The 6,471-nt window shown below is 49.3% G+C and overlaps 1 long non-coding RNA gene across 1 annotated transcript; it reads left to right on the top strand.

Moving 5' to 3' along the window:
• The first annotated feature begins 3,439 nt into the window (after positions 1 to 3,439).
• Positions 3,440 to 5,527, top strand: LOC142017529 (uncharacterized). Its single transcript, XR_012646552.1, has 3 exons — positions 3,440 to 3,545; positions 4,638 to 4,757; positions 5,493 to 5,527. It is a non-coding gene; the product is annotated as an uncharacterized LOC142017529 (long non-coding RNA).
• The last annotated feature ends 944 nt before the right edge of the window (positions 5,528 to 6,471 follow it).

Below are 6,471 nucleotides of genomic sequence, written 5' to 3'. Positions count from 1 at the left end.
CTGTAATCTCCAATTACCGGTAAAATCACAAAGTCCCAGTCTCACCATGGGACTGCTAACAGACCAGACACAATCATGAGAAAACTGGCCCATATCAGAACTGGATATGAGCCAATATAAACAGGAGCACACCTAAATAAATTGGATATACTTAATGTGTGATTTATCTGAATTCATTTAAATCAAATTTGTTAAGCATGTTACTTTATATTGTGTATTTGTGGGAGAATTTGAGGTGCAGATTGCAACTCCTCCTACAGCTGAGGTTACCTAATACTTCTCATGATCAGTGTCAGATAGTCAGGCCTGCTGCTGAGCCTGGGATGTCTCCAGGCAGACTAATGAAGGAGCCAGTAGATGAGGTCTTAAGCCCAGCAGGATCAGTATGTTGCTGGCTGCCCAGTGCTTACACCCACAGCTGCAATTATTTCTGTGCCTTACTTGTTCCTAGACTTGCTCCCTTGTTTGGCTTGACTCTGGCTCTCTGCCTTGGCTCTGCTCTCTGGTTTCTCATTTTGACTCAGAGCCTTTTCTCCAGTTACTGATTCCTGGCTCAGCTTTGACCTTTGTCTCTGATTAATGACTTCTGACTTTGGCTGTGAACATTGGAGCCACTCCTGGCACTGGCTCTGACCACTAGCTCGAACTTCTGTTCTAACAAGTAAGTCAGACTGTTCATATTCCACTTGCTGACAATAACATTTTGTTTTCAGTTGCTTATAACTTTGCCAAATTTAAATAGTTCAGGGTGGCTCACTCTCTTTCTTGAAAGCATACATTGTTTTTTGGAAATGACTGTAACTAAACTGAGATGCTTAAAACAAATAGGCAAGTGTCAAACAACATAAAGGCAAAGGCTAAGAAAAGACATGGATATGCTAGGCCAGGGAAAAACAGATTTTAAAAAGGGACAAGGCTGGGGTAAAAACTCTGAGGCTATGTCTGCATGAGAGAGTTTTGTCGGCAAAACCCGAGGAGTGTCTACACACAAAATGTGTTTTGTTGACAGTCTGTCGACAAAACTTGGCACTTCCGCCGACAGCATTTTGCCTTTCTGAGATGAGGAAGAATGTATTTCTTGATGGCTTCTGTCAACAAAAAAGCCATGTAGGCTCTCCAGGGGGTCCTTTCATCAACAAAGGTATCCTCCATCATGCTGGCCAGCTGGAACCAGGAGAGGCCTTCTCCACCACAATCACAGATCTATGCTCTCTGCTTCCATCTGCTTTTAAAGGCACAGGGAGCCCTGGAAAACCCATGCAGAAAGCTGAGTGTATGCGAGCATCAGGGCTAGCATGTTCTTAGATTTATGCCCTCACAGCCTCTCCCCAGACACAAAAAAATGATGGAGGCTGCCTGAGACCCCCCCCGGCCCCTTGCAGGATGCATCCTAGGGGTTCCAGGACCCACCCTGGGGATCTAAGAAGTAGGACCCCTTTTAGTCTGGGCCAGAGCTCTGGGACCTGCTGGTCCTCTGGGGTGAGGAGACCATTCTCCTTGACCCCACGGCCAAGTGCCGCAAAGCCTCGAGGTACACCCATCTCACTGCAGCCCTGGTGGCTTGTGGCCACCCTGCCTGCATCCTGGATCAGGTGCAGGCCAAAGTGAAGAAACTCCATCAAGGCTACATATGGGCCTGGAGATGCTGTGGAGGCCAGGAGCAGGGATGGGCACATGCCCCTATCACAATGAGCCCAGCCAGTTCCTGGGGGGCAGGGATGGTGCCCGCAGCCCAAAGGCCATGCAGTCAGAGCTGAAGGAGCCAGGAACCCTGCTGGAGCCACCCACAGACCCTGAGTCTAGCCAGGGAAGCCTGACCATTTCCTGAACTTGGGGTGCCTCCACCAAGGCAACCTCCAGGGCATCTCTGGATCTCTTTGAGGGACTGTCTTGTGGTACCCCATGGGTCGCACACCTTGGTGCACGGGCGTGTGTGAAGATGGGGCATGCTGTGAGCCTTGCCAGGCCAGCTTGGGTGGGAACCCATACTGCAGGCCCACCCATATGCATGGCAGCATGTCCCACCAGGATCCAGCAGGCTGCCCCTGGTCACAGGTGCCAGTCCGCTGCCAGTGCCATGGGAGGGGGGGCTGCCTGAGCCCTGGGGCCCTGGGGTCAGGGGGTCACAGCCTGCTTCTGCTACTGCTGGGAGCGGGATGGCGAAACAATTAACGACCTGCCCCCACACACACCACCAAAGGGTGCATCTCTCAGCTTGTGGGCATGCCTGCAGGTAACAGAGAGCACCCGGCCCTGCGAATAGCTCCGCAGACTGCATGCATGTGGGCGGGCCCTGGGGAGGGCGAACCTGTGCCCAGCTCACCCACCACCCATGTGGGAACCCCTCTGGGGCTAGCCCTCTCAGGCCGCTAGCCCATTCGGTGGGGGAGGGGTGGCGCAGCTGTCAGCCCAGTCCTTGAAACAGCACAGGGTCCCTGGGAAAGGGGCAGAGGCGTATGCACTTGGGACAGCTCCATTCCATGGCCCAGGGGTGGGGGCTGCTGCTGCTGGAGGGCGTGGATGGGGGGCCTTAAGGGCTGTGCTGAGGGAAGGACTCACCGTCTCCCTCTCTCTCCTTACTTCTGCACTGTCCGAGGGCTGGGCCAGCCCCACCACACTATCAGGGCCAGCCAGCCCTATCCTGGTCTCAGAGCTGGCCAGCCCAGGAGTCGTGCCCCACAGGGATCGCACCTCACCACCACCAAGGTCGGCCCATGGCTGGAGGGACCATCTCCGGCATGACAATGCCATCTTGTGGGGATGCGCAGCTGCCCTGCGGCTGTACAACGACCTTTTGGCGCAGCGGCTGTGGGAAGACCAGCAGTGGCGACGGGAGCAGGCCTCGGACGGTGTCTGGCCAGGACTGATCAACTCCTTGCCATCTGGGAGGCCAGGGTGGCCCAGGCATTTGAGAGACCAGGGGAGAGAGTGCTCCCCTGCCCTCTACTGTTCTCCTCCCCACACCTGAGCTCTCCAGGAGCCTGTGTGGGGAGGCTGCCTCCGCTGGCAGCAGGCCTGTGTGAGGATGGGGCAGAAGAGTCCCCTGAGGATGGGGCTTCTCCTCCATCCTATCCCCCCTTGCACCCCTGCCCCCACCTCCCAAGACTCCCCTTAGGAAGGCCCCTTCTCCCCACTCCCCCTCTCTCTACCGCCCCCCGCCTCCCGACCCCATGTAGGGGATGTGGCTGAGCGATACATTACTTGTGCATCTGGAAATGCTGGAGCCACTGCTGGTCATCCTATTGCCCCATGACCAGCCAGTCCCACCAGTCAGAGCTAGTAGTGTGCCTCCAGACCCACCTGAGCTCCTGAGAGGGCGAGGGCAGGTGGGGCACTGGGGCACGCCAGTCACGCTCTGCAGGCCAGCTGGCAGGCTCATCCCCCCAGATGCAGTGGAAGATGGCCAGCACGATCACTGGCAGTATTTGCAGCAGCTGTTGGTTGGTCCAGGCCAACCCCGGGGACCGCTCTGGCACACCTGCAGTCAGAAAAGAACTCACAGATGGCTAGGAAGCCCTGCAGCAGCTTTGCTTTCCCTCAAGGAGGTAGGCAAGTCTTGGCATGGGCAGGGAACTTGGGTCGGGGGTGGGGGGTCCTTTACGGGCACGCTGGGCCAGCAGTCCTAGAAGGGCTGGGGCTCCATGTGACTCTGTCTTCTGGGGTTTCGGGGCTGTTTCTGTTGACAAAGCAGCTGGAGCGTGTGGCCGCTTTCTGTCGACAGAGTGAATCCCTTTTGCAATCTGATTTTGTGTGTAGATGCAATCTGTCGACAGAAGTTTAGCCAGAAAATGCCTTCCGACAGTAACTTCAGTTGACAGATAGTTGTAGTGTGGACATAGCCTAGATGTGTATCCAATTGTTTTTCTCTTTGTGGTCTGCGTGTTGCCTATTTAGATTGTAAACTCATTTTCATGCTTTCTTCTTATGTGTCTGTAAAATGTGAGGCACATTTGGGCACTATAAAAATCATAATAATATTGAAATAACAGATGGTAGTAAATATTGTTCATCATTTAGATGGCAACATGTAGTACTCCTAATAAAATGGAAGCTATACATAATTACTGCTAGGAGAAAGACTCTCACATTTATTTCTCACATTATAAAACAGCATGTGCCCTCCAGAAAACCCGGATTGTTCCCCAAGTTATAGGTCCTTGCCTAGATATTGCCTTGTTTTTATACAATTTACAAAAGGAGCTTGTCTGCTCCAGCCTAGTTTGATTTAACTCCACCAAGCATGAATCAAGCATGATCCAATTTATCATGAAGCTGTTATTTGGGCTACATTTGCTCGAGCAGCTGTTGATCTAATCTGTGCTCCAGTGGTTCAGCACAGTTTGAACACTGACCATTTTCTTCCATGATGATTTAATGACTTTGTTCTAGTTTCACATCGTGAATGCCCATGAAAATGAGATAGACTCAGAGGGTGAAATAGGGAACGAAAAAGTTAAAATTACTTAGACAAGTTAGATGTTTTCAAGTCACCGTTGCCCAATGAAATGCACTCTAGAATATACAAGAAACTGGCACATGTCTGAGTCATTAGGAATTATCTTTCAAAAGTCATAGAAGGTGGGAGAAATTCCACAAGATTGGTACTAAATTTACCCTTTTCTAATTTATTAAAATAGGGAAGTAAGGAGTTGCATCTATACAAAATGGGAAATGACTACCTAGGAAGAACAAGAAGTCCTGTGGCACCTTATACACGAAAGTGCATATTCTGGGATGTATTATCAGAAATGTTATAAGTAAGACAATGTACCATACTACTAAGACACTACTGTATTCTGCAATAATTAGTTCTCGGCTGGAGTATTGTGTCCAGTTCTGGGTACCACATTTTAAGAAAAATGTGGTAAATTGGAAAAAGTCAGAAAAGAGCAACAGAAATGAGGAAAGGTCTAGAAAACATGACCTATGAGTGAAGATGGAAAAAAAATACTGGCTTTGTTTCGTGTGGAAAAGAGAAGACTGGAAAGGGATGTATCTTTTTTCAAGTACATAAAAAGCTGTAACAAAGACAAGGGCGAAACACTGTTCTTAACCTCTGAGGCTACGCCAAGAAAAAGCGGATCTAAATTGTAGCAAGAGAAGTTTAGGTTGGACATTAGGAAATACTTCCTAACTGTCAGGGTGGTTAACGATTGGAATATTGCCTAGGGAGGTTGTGGAATCTCCACCACTGAATATTTTTTAAATCATGTTAGACAAATACGTGTTTATGGATAGATTAAAAAATAATCCTGCCATAACTGCAGGGGACTAGACTTGATGACCTCACAAGATCCCATCCAGGCCCCTGCTTCTGTGATAAGGAATAGGGAAAAGGCTCAGCAACCCCCTTTTAGTAAGTGAGCTCAGTACCCTGTGGATAAGGAAGAATTAGTAAGTACAGGTTATCATGTACATATTTCCAATTTGATTAGAGTTTTTTCTCTAACCAGGTGAGGAAAGTTGAATGTTGATTTATTTTTGCTTGCTAGAACTGTGTGTGGACTATTTCAAGAGCTGAGAGAGGAACTTGCACATAACATACACATTCTGGGAGAAGTGAGCATATTCAATCTGCAACCAAGATCCAATCCACAAGAGGGGAATGCATCTGGTCACAGCATCAGCAACTGAACCTCAAACATAAAAGGACATTTCATAGCTGCTTGTTCTGTTGATTGTTAAACAAGTTTTAAGGGATCTTATGTGACGGGTAACATCACCTAGTCCTAATGATTTTTCACCTGTGCATAGGAGAAGCAATTGGCAGGCATTTCTCCACTTCTTCACCAGTGTCTCTGCCTACCGCCTCCCAGAGCGCATCATTATTTTACCACACAGCCTGCAGGGTTGATGCTACTGATTTGAAGCTGAGCAACAGAGCTGTTGATTATGATATGAGGATGTTGCCACAGGTCCTGCCAAAGCCGAGCTGCAGCAAGTATCCAATTATTCATGAAAGCAAATTCTCGTCTAATGGTTTTCTTTTGCTTAGAATAAACTGCTCAGTAAAATGATGTCTCCTGGTTGGCTTCTGTTAAATATTTTTCTCCTGTTTGCGCTAACTATTCTTTTCACCTCCAGCTTCTCCCTGTAGTTTGTTACTAATACAGTCACAATTCTTTGTTCCGCCTTTTTCATTCTCCTGCTCTTACCCCGACAGCTGCAACTTTATTCTCTTTTCTTTTCTTTCCCTCTCCTTCCCGTCCTAACTGAAGCAACATGTTGACTCTGCTGTTCTGCTGGGAGCAGACCTGGGTTCCTCATGGGATCAGCCACTGACAAGCGGCAGCACTAAAACTCCTCTATGCTGCCATGGAGCAGCCTCTGCTCTCCCATGCCACAGAAGATGACTCTGTGTCCGTCCTGTCCTCCATGCCATCTTCTTGCCTGTCCAGCCTCCTGCCACACACAGAGAACAGCCTCTCTCTCCGGCACAGAAAGTCTGGTTTACTCATAAGACAGCAAAGC

Source organism: Carettochelys insculpta, chromosome 9 (genome assembly GCF_033958435.1).
Source record: "Carettochelys insculpta isolate YL-2023 chromosome 9, ASM3395843v1, whole genome shotgun sequence".
Classification (NCBI taxonomy): domain Eukaryota; kingdom Metazoa; phylum Chordata; order Testudines; family Carettochelyidae; genus Carettochelys; species Carettochelys insculpta.
Note: the sequence above shows the minus strand (reverse complement) of the source record. Positions and strands in the feature narration are given on the sequence as shown.